Below are 13,783 nucleotides of genomic sequence, written 5' to 3'. Positions count from 1 at the left end.
ATAGGGCAGCAGTTATGTGCGCATTAGCAATAGGAGTTAATGATCTGCGGGATTTCCAAACTGTGGCAACAGCACGGCAGACTCCAAAAGCACATCTGGAGTCTGGGCAAATAGTGGCCGTTCCCCCTCTCGCTAATGTACAAGCTCTAGGAAGAGCTATGGGTTCAGCAGCTTGGGCTGATTTCACAGTCAACGAAGAACAAGCCTCAAGAGTTTCATCAGGGAAGCTATGGCACAACCAGGTGTTCTGTTTTCCCGGAAATTTCGCTTAGAGGAGTCCTCATGAAATAGAAGTGAGTCCGGATTGTTTAAAGGGCCATCTGCGACATCATCTCGTGGCTTAGAGACCACTTCTGTGGTTGCAGGGCGATCATATGGGAGAGAGTGGGTTCTCTGTAATCTGGGGGGTGCAGCGGAGGACCTGGGGTCAAGGGGTTACAAGACTGAGAGGATGGAGGGTTAGTTAGAAGAGCCTGCCCAGAAGTGATCTGTGCTGTGTAGAGAGGTGTGTGTCCTACGGACGCGTAAGACGGCAGACACAGCCTGGGGAACACGGAGACGGATGCGGTCTAAGGTTACAGCACTGGTGGCAGCTGCAGCCACCATATGGGGCAAATCTGATGCTGTGGGATCTAACTGCCATGAGAAATATGCTATAGGACAGATCCAAGAGGCACAAGCCTGTCCTACGATGCCTGCAGCAGTCCCATGATTTTCATGGTGGTACAGATAAGGAAGCTTGTCAAAAGTAGGTAAGAGCTGGGGGTGTGGATAAAGCTTATTTTAAGGCTTCAAAGGAGGTGCCTGTCTCTGGGGCCAGGAAACGGGCTCTGGAGTGCTATCTGGGAGGCATGCCTACAGAGGCTGAGCAAGGGCTGCAAAATTAGGCATCTATCTGCAGCAGTAGCCACCAGCTGCCCCTAAAAGCTTAGGTAACCATTTGTTCATTTTAGGGAGAGGGATGGACAGCAGTGACTCTCCAGGTGTTTAGGGTGAGCCTTTGAATGCCCTGAAGTATCTCATGTCTTAAGTAGGTAACAGTGGTTTGCACCCATTGAAGTTTAGATCTGGAGGCCGTATGGTCTCATTCAGCTGGTCCCTTCAGGAGAACAAGGGAGTCTGTAAGAGCTGATCACAAGGTAAAAGGTCGAGACTTCCCTGGTGCCACGACGGTTAAGACTCCACGCTCCCAATGCGGGAGCCCGGGGTTCAATCCCTGGTCCGGGAACTAGATCCCACATGCCTCAACTAAGAGCCCACAGCCCTCGACTAAGAGTGCGCACGCCGCAACTAAGAGTCCACACGCCTCAACTAAGGAGCCAGAGAGCCTGCCTGCCGCAACTAAGACCAGGTGCAGCCAAATAATTAAATTAAATTAATGTTTTTTTTAAAAAACAAAGTAAAAGGTCAACATACTGAACAAACATTGGAGCCTTGGGTAAAGACTACAGGATCTGGTTTGCCTTAAAGACTTGGGAAAATGCTGAGGGAGACTCACGTATCCCTGAGGTATGAGAGTCCATATTAATTGTCTCCCTTTAAAGGTAAATACAAAAAAAAAAAAAAAACAGAATGCGAGTCAGGGTGCAAAGAGTTTGAGAAGAAAACCGAACAGAGGTAAACTACTGTAAAGCAGGAGTCTGCGTCAGCAGGAATTATTTCTGTGAGAATAACAGCTGGACCAGGGACCACAGGACGTCAAGGAATTGCCAAAGAGTTCATGGCTGTTGCGTCTTGTACAAATGGATAGATTTGGTTCCTGTCAGAATCAAATTTGACTTCTTTCTCTGTTGACAAGATTGGGGTGTTACAGGGTGAGGAAGTAAAGACTAGTAGACCCTGCTTCAAAAGGGAGTCTATTGTATAAGCTACAATATATAAGCTATATTGTACACCACAGGGAATACAGCCAATATTTTATAATAACTAAAAATGGAGTATAACCTTTAAAACTTGTGAATCACTCTACTGTATACCTGTAACATATACAATATTGTATACCAACTATACTTCAACAAAAAAGGGGGAATCTATTAGAGATTTAATTCCTTGCTTTGCAACCCTAGACAGAGGGATTAGGTTATGCTTGTGATACCAAGCAGAGCCCTGTGGGGCTCCTGGGCATAAAGCCTTTCTGTGTCCCCCCACTTCTTAATTACAGGAAATAGGCTTCATTCAGCCTCCAAGACCTTCCCTGAGTTCCAAGGGGTAGGTTCAGACCGTTGCTAATCAGGGAAGGGAGGGGATGCAGAGACAAGGGAGAAACAGTCAAGAAACAATAGCGCAGTCTTGGGGCAGCGGCCTGGTTCCCCCTAAGGGACACACAGAACAGTATCTTTTGGGCTCTTTATAGAACTAAAACCCCCAATAAATGGAAGATGAAGCAATCCTCCTTCCAGAGAGAAGGTCACTGGATTGATAACCTCGGAAAACCAGAGAAGCTTATCTGGAGACCACCTGAGGCCAGATTAAAGGAGTGCGGGTCCTGCACACACCCTAATCTTATCAGCAACCCCACCCCTGAACTATTTGCTATAAAACTCCTCACCAAAACCTCCCGGCTCGGGACACATACTTTTTGAGGGGCCTGAGCCCGCGGTGTTCCCCTTTGCCTGGCAAAGCAGTAAAGCAATTCTTTTCACCCAAAACTCTGTCTCCAAGATTCGATTCAACACCAGTGCACAGAGGTCGAGGTTTTGGCATCAAATTCAATAAGCCTATTCATGATAAAACCCAGAGGTAACTTGCCAGGTTTAGAATAAATCTTTACCATGGATGCAAGAGGCATCCCTGGTGAGGGGGCAGATGTAGCCCTCACGATTCAAAGGTTTACTCCCAGAAATAGTCTAAAAAAGTAAAGACCTTCGTTGCATAAGTAGTAAGGATGGTATAGTGAAAATGGTGTCCCTGGTCTCCCACAAAAATGTGTGGCACCTTTGCCTATAAACCCACTAATTATGTGGCACTGGGCAGGTAGGACTTTTCCAGCACTAGCAAGCAACAGAGTTTCCGACAACGAAGGCCCCTTTCAGACTGGGACCCCTTGTGAGAGCTGGAATGGCTGGACACAGAGGGTGCTGTTTCTGACTTAGTGTCTCAGAGCCCCAGTCTACATGAATGGCCACAAGATGCACCCCGTAAATGCCCCTTCCAGACGGCGCAGACAAGAGGGAGGTTTCTCACTGGCCAAGAAGCCAAACTCTTCAGGACGTAGAACAAGACAGAAAGGAAGACTTCGACTTTATCTTATCTGCACATTAACAGTTTGCCTGGGTCTTGAGTTCCTTGGAGTCATGCTAAGGCCTGGGAGGGTGGGGACTGGGGAGCATTCTACAGAGTACCTTGTTGCATGGAAATTTTCTTGAGGTTGGTGGGTGACCTAGTGTCAACCTGACAGGTTCTGTGACCAGCTTACCCCCTCGCGGGTGTCTTCTTGAGGGGGTGAGCACCCTAATGTCTATTAAATGCTTGCCTTGTACCCACCAATGGGGCAGCTGTGGCTTCCAAGACGTCCCTTAGCTTTAACCTCGTGGGTCTATCAACCCACAGCAGTGTTTGTCTACACAGACTCGTGGTCTGTGAGGTTGGCCTGAACAACCGGCTTACAGGGCCTGTGGCTGTCTCCCACCCTGTGGAATTTCCTTCTTATGACAAGTGACACAATACAGACAAAGAAAGACAGTAACCATCTCTGGGGGGCTGAGGGGCAGGGAGGATGAACACACCAAGAGTGCTCTACCAAATTCCCAACCAAGTGTCACTGAGCCAGGGAATTAGTTCCACAGATATTTTCTCCTGCTGGTCTAAATTTAGAGACAGAAAGAAGGAGATTCTCACCACATTCGTGCCCCTGAACCCCACAGACAGATTCTGGGAGGCCGGCACGCTAAGAAGTATCACCTTCTGCTGGCCTTTGTCAGGTGTCCCAGCATCTCTTCACCTGCATCCGTCTTCAGGAGGAAGCAGCTTTCCACCCAGAGAAGGCAGTTTTTCAGCCAGATGTTCCCAGCCAGGGAAGTATCCTTCCAACTACGCCAACTGTGGGGAAGGGGAAATTTCCCCTCTTTCCCCTCCTCGTTCTTTTGTCTGGCAATTCAAATGACCTAGGGAGAGTAGCAGGAGAAACTCAACGACGTTACTTGTGCACAGGGAATAAGTATGAAGAATTCCAAAAGCAGTGAGGCCAGGTGAGGTAAGGAGAAGGAGGTAGGGGTTTGAGGTCTCAAGGGGAAGTAAGGGAACTCACAGAAGATACAAAGTAATGTTTGGTAACAAATGTTTAATGGGCCATCCTTTTTTTTTTTTTTAATAAACAGCTTTATTGAGAGATGATTCACACAGCACAGACTCGCCTGTTTCAAGTGTACAGTTCAATGGTGTTTAGTACATTCACAGGTGTGTGCAACCATCACCAGGGTCACTTTTAGTACATTTTCGTCACATCAGAAAGAAACTCCACATCCTTTAGCTGTCACTCCACCTCGCCACACCCACCCTCCCACGCTCCCCCAGCCCTCAGCAACCACTAATCTACTTTCTGTCTCTATAGATTTTCCGATGCTGGACTTTCCTCTGAATGGGATCATATTATATCTTAGTCCGTTTGCGCTGCTGTAACAAAAATATCAGATTGTGTGGCTTAAACAGCAGACTGTTCTAGAAGCTGGGGAGTCCAAGCTCAAAGTGCCAACAAACCTGGAGAATCCGTTTCTCAGTTCAGAGACGGCCATCTGTTCACTGCGTCCTCACGTGGGGAAGGGACAAGGGAGCTTTCTAGAGTAACTTTTCTTAAAGGCACTAATCCCACTCATGAGGGCTCTGTCCTCATTACCTGATTACCTCCCAAAGGCCCACCTCCTAATACCATCACATTAGAAGTCAGGTTTCCACATCTGAATTGGGGAGGGACACAAACATTCAGTCCATAGCACATAACATGTGGACTTTTGTGACCAGCTGCTTTCACTCAGCATAATGGTTGCATGGTTCGTCCGTATTGTGACATGTATCAGTATTCCATTCCTCTTTATGACTGACTAACACTCCACTGGATCGATAGGCCACATTTTTTTATCCATTCATCAACGGATAGACACTTGGATTGTTTCCACCTTTAGGCAACGGACAATGTTGCTATACACTTTCCCGAACAACTTTTTGTGTAGACGTATTTCATTTTGGGGGAAATACTCTTAGGAGTGGAATTGCTGGGTTATACAGTAACTGTTGTGAAGTAAAACTCACATTCTATGGCAAGACCAGGAAAATTTAAACACACAAAATCTTCTTTGCCCTTTGGCCTCCTCTCTCCCCATGCTGTGCCTTGTGTGTCTGTATTAGGCATCGACCAAACCTCCCATGGGCAGAAATACCTGCTCAGCCATGAAGAGCAAACTTCTCCCAGCGTCGAGACAACCCCTTAAAGATAACGTTCCTTCTTGATCTCGTAAGGGACCACAATAGCGCTTAGCTCTGGACTGTGTAAACTGTGAATAACATCTCATTTTCTGTCCAGCCCTCTGCCTCAAAAAACTCACATAACTGTGCCTGGACTGCTAACGGGCAGGACAATTCTCGGGGTTTTCTGAGATGCTGTTCCCGGGCTAGAAGCCTCAAATTTGGCACAAATAAAATTTTCCATTTCTTTCTTAGATCAACTGATTCATTCTTTTGTCAGCTCTGTTTAATCATCTGAGGAACTTCCAGACGGTTTTCCCAAGTGGCTGTACCATTGTACATCCCTACCATCTCACACATTTTTAATTACCTACATTAAACAGGAAATTATATTTATAAATTGGTCATACTAACTGAACTTGTTACTATAGTCCTTCATACCATAGGACTCAGAAGAAAAACAGTCCTATCCAAAAAAAAGATTATTATGTTCCTTTATGTCCTCACAGCTATGACTGACAGTCGGTGACTTTATAAATTATCTTTTCATAGGAACCTAAGCTAATAAATTCCTTTTGAAAGTTGGATCATAAAGATTGCTATAAGATTTTAAGAAAGCCATTAGCTTAAAGAAGACATATAGTTCTTTCCCTGAGCCATTCATCCACAAAAACAGTATGTTTGCTGCCTAGTACTGTCTTCCCAAAGTGGGAGGATACGTCATTTATGAGAATCTGACAATGGTGTATCAAAAACAGGAAATATAAAGTGACAAGAAAAGACACAGGAGGAGAAGCTGAAGATGAACCTTGACCACAAGAAGATGAGAATTAAATCAGATCCACGTCACGTACCTAAATGCGCAACTGTACTTGTACGGAGAGCGCCAATGAGATATTTTTAATGAAATCAATTCATTTGATAACCCAGAAGTATTACACTTGGAGAAGATAAAAATCTCTATAATGAAAGGATTTTCTTTTACGTCTCCTTCTGCTGTAGAAGAACTTCACGAACTTTGACCTCCAGTAGCCAAGAACCTGGTTTGTCAGCGGTGATTCACATTAGCCAAGCTCTGGCCACTGTGCCCCTGCTTCTCTGCATCAATGACCTCTCCAGTGTGCCCTGTGACTAAAAATAATAAACGCCCGAACATTAATATTGTTGATAATAGGATACAAGTGAGGAGAAGGTATCTCTTTTGTTCGGCTTCTCATTTTGTGTTAGAATCTCAAAAATCACAAGGATGTTAGAACTGGAAACCATATGGGAGATAAGTGGCTTGGGGGTTTTTAAAACAATATTTATTTATCTATTTGGCTGCATGGGTCTTAGTTGCAGCACGCGGGATCTTTCGTTGCGGCACGCAGGCTCTCCAGTTGTGGCGCAGGGGTTTAGTTGCTCCGTGGCATGTGGGATCTTAGGTCCCCAACCAGGGATTGAACCCACATCCCCTGCATTGGAAGGCGGATTCTTAACCACTGGACCAGCAGGGAAGTCCCAAGATAACGTGGTTTTTAACTCAAGGGGAAACAATCTCATTTGGGAATCTGGTGAGAAATGTGGACTTCTTTCCTAGAACAATGGGTAGCAACCATAAACAGTATCAGGGTTGCTAATTAGCCATCCCTTATCCTGCTTAACCAGTAGGGTTGTGAGTGATACCCTTACCTGCAGGATTCTCACAGAATAGATGTCCTTAGAGGCTGTTGATGGGGCGGAAAAAATCGCAGGTGGCCAGAGACTTCTGGAGACTAGCCTCTCCGGGCAGAGGCGCGCAGATCGCCTCCAGGGGCAGACAGCAGTTGCCAGTTTAGAAAAGTATGTATTTAGGGACCTTAGGGAGCTGACAGTCCCCGGGGAAGGCAGGGACTCGGGCTCGGAGGGAACGAAGCCAGAAACAACACTCGACCCCATCAGGAGGCTGCGTTAGAGAGATGGCATTGTCACTGCCGCTCACGGAGACCTTGCTCTCCAGCCATCCCTTCCCTCCTGCTTCTCTCCATCACTGGCTCTGGATCAGCCTCGTATAGGAGCATCTGATGAGCAGAGCCCGAGTCAGGAGGCCGGGCCACCGGGAAGACCAGGGAGTGCGATCTGCTTCCAGCCCTGGGACATGGAAACTCTCTAGTTAGGAAGAAGGATGCCAGGCAGCCCTAACACAACTTCCACCGTCTGGGAGGGGCTGGCTGAGACTTAAGATTTGGGGAAGTGGGACTTCCTCGGTGGTCCAGTGGTTGGGACACTGCACTCCTAATGCAGGGCGCCCTGCAGGTCGGGGAACTGAGATATCACATGCCACGGGGCAACTAAGCCTGCATGCCACAACTAGAGAGCCCACGCACCGCAATGAAAGATCCCACGTGCCGCAATGAAAGATCCCGTGTGCCGCAACTAAAGATCCCGCATGCTGCAACTAAGGATCCTGTGTGCCGCAGCTGGTACCCAGCGCGGTCAAATTTTAAAATATATATATAAGAGTTGGGGAAACAACTGACATTGGAGAGACCTGGCGGGAGCTCCTCATTAGGGGAAAATGTTGGACTCAGGCTGAGCCCAGGGGAACGGCAATGCATGGTCCCCAGTAAGAAACTAAGACGCAGGTTACACCAGTCTTGGTCCTTCCCCAGTGGACCAGAGGTCCTGCCCCGATTTCCTGGATGCATAAGATCTCCCCCTGTTCCCATGCCACTACTGGAAAGGAAGGGAAAGGAAGACTATGGGAGAAATGGACTATATAGGGTGTTTAAACTTTCAAGTGACTGCTAATTTACAGACAGAGAGAGAGAGGGAGAGACTAATCCAAAATGAAAGAGTGTGTCATACAGCAAAATATAAGTTGAATTTTTAGTACTAGACAGAACGGGAGCTTCAGAGCAAGAGGAGATAAACTCTATAGTTTAAAAAAGTAAAGATAGCATGTTTGCACCCTAAACCATGGGGCGTAAACGCCCAGGGTTCAAGTCGCCCTAAGGGCTGTGTGCAGGGGCTTTTAATCTCTGGAATGAGATTAAACGGCAGGGGGAGAAGCGCTGGGGCAGGAGTAGCTGGACGATACTTATCCTTTGGCAACCCAAGATTGATTTTTACTTTATTTTTAATTGAAGTATAGTTGGTTTACAATAGTATATTAGTTTCAGGTGTACAGCAAAGTGATTCCATGACACAAATATATGTATATACCTATATTCCTTTTTTTCTTTTCCATTATAGTTTATGAAACGATATTGACTATAGTTCCCTGTGCTACACAGTACATCCTTGTTGTTTATCTATGTTATACACGGTAGTGTGCATCTGTTAATCCCAACGCTGGAGTTTTGAGGAGCAGAGTTCCTTCTCAGGGATGCAAGGGCAATTTCCACAGTGTCAGCCAGGTCCAGGGGTTTACTGGGGAGATTAGGCGTCTGGAGGAAGCTGTATCCCCAATAGAGGCTGCAGGCAGCTTCAGCGGTCCTGGGAAATGGAAGGGAAGTTCATGGTCTGTGTGGCTCCCAACTGGAATCCCTGTGGGTCCACGGAGGCCCAGGACTGGCCCGAGAGCATGGGGGGATTGGGCGGAGATGACCTCTCACCCCATGATGCGCTGCCTTTTTTTTTTTTTTCCAGTTTGTTTGTTTTATTGACACCTGGTTGCTCAGGCTTTGACCGCGTACTTCCGGAGTGGGTACAGCCTCTCCTTCCGCTGCTGCTTCTTGGTCTTCAGGTTCTCTTCGTGTTTACTGAGCCGGCGGCGCATGGCACGCGTTTTCTTGGGCCGCAGATCCAGGGGCTAGTACTTCTTGCCCTTGTAGAATTTCCTGAGGTTCTCTTTCTGAGTCTGGTTAATGACGGTGAGTACACGGGCGATGGATTTGCGAACAACACGGATCTTGGAGAGTTAGGCCGCGCCGCCTGTTACTTTAGCCACGCATAGCTGGGACAGCTCCACTTTCAGTTCCTCCAGCTGTTTCAGCAGCTCCTCCTTCTTCTTGCCGCGAAGGTCTCGAGCCTTAATCTTGGCCATGACTGTAGAGTCCGCCTCCGCTGCCTTCTCGGAGGGAAAAGGCTCATTCCCACGCAGGAGAAAGTGGGCTCCTGTTGGGGGGAGGAGTGCACAGCCCGACGGGGGGGTGGCGTGTGTTCCAGGGGAGGGAAGCGAGTCCCGCCTGGCAGCCAGGTTTGCTGATATGAACTTGGCACGAGGAGCACAAGCTCTCACCTTCTAGGACACACGGTGACACTCATGACCACCACTGAACCTCCTTTTGCAAAGCACAGACTTCTGGGGACGGCCCAAAAAGGGAGACAGAACTCGCCTGGAACAATGACATCATTGCTCCGCTCTGAGCTTCAAGCTGGGCTTTTAAGTCTATGGTGAGTCTTTGGAAAGCTGAGTTGTCAAGTGAGAGCAAAGGATTTCTCAGAACCCATAAAATGACTTTTTTTTTTTTTAAGATCAAAGCTTGGAGGCGTAACTGGAAAGTAAATCATACAGCAAATCGCCAGGGGACAGCAGTTATAAGGTCAAGGTCATTCCTACCTAAGAGAGAAAGCCCCCTGGGGCCGGGAGATGTGAGGACCTGAGGTGGGGAGGGCAGAGACCCTTCCCCCTGCCCCCATGTGCCCCTGGGGAGGGCGGAGGGGGCAGAGTCACTGCAGACCGTGCTTACCCTGAGAGGACTCCACTTTGGCCTTGAGACAGTAATATTTAAAACCGACCGAGAACTTACCGCATTGGACTGAACACCCTGCAGAGGCCCAGGAGAGACGTGCACTCCGTGCAGTTTCCGGGCTCCAGGGCCACGGGGAAGCAGGTACTGGAAAAGAGGGAACTGCATTTCTGTACATGTGGGACACGGGGTGTGGATTTTGAGACCCCCGGCCCAGCTCTTACTGCAGAAGCTGACGAGTCTCAACCGGGGTATGTGGAGCTCCTTTGCACACACTGTGAGCGCCCCGTACCGGGGCACAGGTGGCAGGTGACGACCAGGACAGCCAGTAAGGGAAGAGTGCAGAGCGTTCCGTGCTGGGGGGATACAGCCACCAGGGTCCGATGGCGGAGGGACTTGGAGTCTGAGAGAGGATGACGCGGCATCGGCCAGGGCCTCCTCCCTCTGTGAAGCTGCCCTGAGGGCTCACCACCACTGGGCCTTGCCCGTGCATGGGCGTCTCAACGTGAAAAGAAACTCAACCAAGTAAGTCTAGAGGGTTACAAGCGAACACGCATTCCCTGTACTCCGTCCACCACTCTCGTTATGCCTCGTGTAATTTCCAAGAGAACTTTATGCAGCTGTAAACGCCATCCTGGTCCCCCTTTCTCCACAAATGGGAGTGTCCTCTGCGTGCTGTGCTGACCTTGACCTACCGGAGACCTTCCGTGTCAGCGTGGAGGGCTTCCTGGCTCTGCTCCGTGGCTGCCTGGTATCCCGCTTCGTGATTGGCTGGGCCGTAGTTTTTTTAACACTCCCTCCAGTGGTGAGCGCTGAGTGTCTCTCAACTTGCTTCTAAAGTGAGCAGCGCTGCAACGAAATGGATAAACTTGAACATCTTCACTTTTCAGGGGTGCGGGTTCGTCTGCAGGATAAGTTGCCAGGAGGGTGTGGCTGTATTTAGAGAATGTGTGCATTTGTAATTTTGATAGATATTAATAAGCTGCTCTCCAAAAACACGGTACCCGTTTACACTCCCACCAGCTATTAGGAGGGCATTTTTAGCTCAACAGACCCAAAGGTTTGAACCTTTCTTCCAGGCCTGCCCCTCCTTCGTTCGTTTGCTCAGGCCTGAAAGCAGGAGGCCCTATCTTGCCCCCCCGCCCCCCATGAGGAAGCCCGGGCAGTGATTCTCCGAAGACAATCTGTCCCTTCCTCTCGCCTTCTCTCCTACCACACCTGCCCTGCTCACCTGGACACCTGTGTGAGCCTCCTGACTCACTTCCCCCCTCGTATCTTCCGCCACCTCTTCTCCACACGCAAGCAGCGGGGCCCAGGCTACCCCCATCACCGCAGGCAGGCTCCTGACCGCCTCCCGCAGACACCCAAAACAGAGCAATGCCCGCTGCGGGGTCGTCTGTTTTGCACACCTGTCAAAACCTGGTGCTGGTGCTGTCTGCTCTGCTACTGTAACTCCCGGCCCCCTGGAGGCCAGGACAAGGTCTCTGCGCCCAGGTGAAGGTTCAGAGCATTGTTCTTGGGTTTTACCCAGAGGCCTCACAGACCCACCCAGGGGGCTTCTTGCATCCCACTGCCCTGATACACACACACACACACCACACCACCCCCGGGCTTACTCGGGCCTCTTCTCTGGAGAAAGAGAAACACAGCGGCCTCTGCAAGCTGAGGGTGTGGAGAAGAGAGAAAGAAGGGACAGGAAGGCCCCAGGGCCAGGGTGAGGGTGAGTTAAGCTGGAGGTCACTTTAGCAGTTGTTCTGTTCAGCGGAGGAGGATGCAGCTAAAGTGACGAGTGGGCACCGCAGGGCTCAGTGCCACGCATGCCTCTAGGCTGGTGACAAGTGGGCAGGCCTTGCGACAAGCGACGTGCGCCGTCCTGTCCTGTTTGTGAGCAAACCCACGGGCCTTGCCCTCCGGGCGGGCAGCGCACTTCCGTGCGTGTGTGCCGGAGCTGCGCTCAGGAGGCTGAGATCCCACTGGCCTCCAGAACGCATGGCTCAAGGTCCTCTAAACATTCCATCCAGAGAAGAAGCAAAGGTTTGGAAGATTCACCTGAGAGGCTCAGGTAGGGTGTCTGCTTCCCAAGTTCCCACAGCAAACGGGCAGCCAGCTCTGACCCGCCGGGCTGAGCTGGGGCCGGGCTCAGGGGTGCTGGATGCAGCCCTAGGTCCAGGCAGTAAGCTCTGCTGAGCGCCTGCACCTGGGACGTGGCCGGGCACGGCGGGGGGTTGTGGACAACAGCACTCCTTCCTGCGGACCCTCCCCGCACACCCTTGCAGGGTCCTGGCAGCTGGCCTGCCCCCTGCGCTGGGATGATGTCCCGGAGAGCAGGGGTGTGAGATGACCTCCAGGAGACTAAGGCACCTCTAAGCGCTTTGAGTGTATTTCCCGCTTGCGGGTGTTTCTGCTTTAGTCACAATGGCAATGCAGTCTCTGATTACCTAGTAACTGAGATGGGCTTTAAATAAACACAGGTTCATCCAGTCCACAGGAGAGACCAACACGGCAGGACAGGACCCCTTGCCTGGAGAGGTAGGGGCACGGTATACGGACATGCATCCTGGGGTCTGGAGAGGGTCCAGCATCATGGAAACCGTTTACGACATTGAGATTGTGTTGGATTTCACTTCAAGGTCCTTCCCCCCCCACTCCGCCCCGGTCTCGGGGTCGTTTGAAGGGGAAATTCGGAAAAATCTGAGCTGGGGATCATTTCCCTGAGCAGGGCGTCACGGAAATGGATGGCCTCACGCTGCTGCACCTGTCTCCCTGGCTGCGCTCCTTAATCACCTGGAACAGAGCTGTCTTACAAGACGCCGGCAGCTCCACTGCCTCTGGCAGAGAATTATTCCAGAATCCTTTATGGTGTGGTCAAAGAAACATAAGAAGCCTTTACTAGAGGCGGCAAAAGAGGCTCAGGAAGGGGGCTCTGAGATCCGGTGTCTAGGGCCGGGCAGGGGACAGACAGCACAGGGAAGGAGGCACCTGCGGCTCCTGACCCGGGCCGTGGACCCTGCCGGCTGTTTGTTCCCAGCCGCCCCTCGCGGCCCTCACAGTTGCCCGTCATCCGAGTCACTGAGGAACCGGGGCAAAGAGGCCCTGCCCAAGGTCACCCCAGGCGAATCTGGGAGTCCAACCCAGATGACCCCAACTTCAGTGTCTGTACATCCCTGTAGACCATATGCAGGATTCTCTGGACAGGAAGTATGTGGAGGCAAGTGAACGTTCCTGGGAATTGGGGGTCGTGTGAAAACTCAGGCCACAGGCTTCTAACCACACCTATTAACTCCAGACCCCCTGACTCCACGGTGAAGCCCTGAGAAGCCCCGGGGCTTCACGCAGCCGCTCAGATTTTTATTAAACTGCTGCACCAGAACATCATTTCTTCTCAAACGTGACAGCCTGTTTGTAGAGTTTGGCAGGGCAAGGAATTTCATTAATATGATGTCTGCTTCTGCAACTGTTTTCCAAGACCAGCTGCAGGAAGGATGGAGACAGAGGCATCCTTGCCCTGGAGGAGGGGCGGACGTCCCCTGTGAGTGCACCCATGTCGGGGGTCAGAGCCGTCCAGCTCCGGCTGGATGAAATCCAGCCCTTCTGCTTTTGTAAGTAGAGTTGGACGGGGCACAGCCTCGCTGTTTGTTTCGCACAGCGTCGTGGCTGTTTTGCTCTACAACCCAAAGCTGAGCGGCTGCAACACAGACCACACGTCCCACGAAGCCAGGAAGATTTACTCTCTG

General features: G+C 50.3%; 1 pseudogene across 1 annotated transcript; it reads right to left on the bottom strand.

Annotated features, from left to right (window-relative positions):
- Positions 1-8,697: 8,697 nt before the first annotated feature.
- LOC307175005 (large ribosomal subunit protein uL29-like) lies at positions 8,698-9,984 on the bottom strand (annotated as a pseudogene). Its single transcript has one exon. The product of its transcript is annotated as a large ribosomal subunit protein uL29-like (transcript).
- Between the last annotated feature and the right edge of the window lie 3,799 nt (positions 9,985-13,783).

Source organism: Stenella coeruleoalba (genome assembly GCF_951394435.1).
Source record: "Stenella coeruleoalba genome assembly, chromosome: 16".
Taxonomy (NCBI): domain Eukaryota; kingdom Metazoa; phylum Chordata; class Mammalia; order Artiodactyla; family Delphinidae; genus Stenella; species Stenella coeruleoalba.
This window is presented reverse-complemented; position numbering and strand designations above follow the sequence as displayed.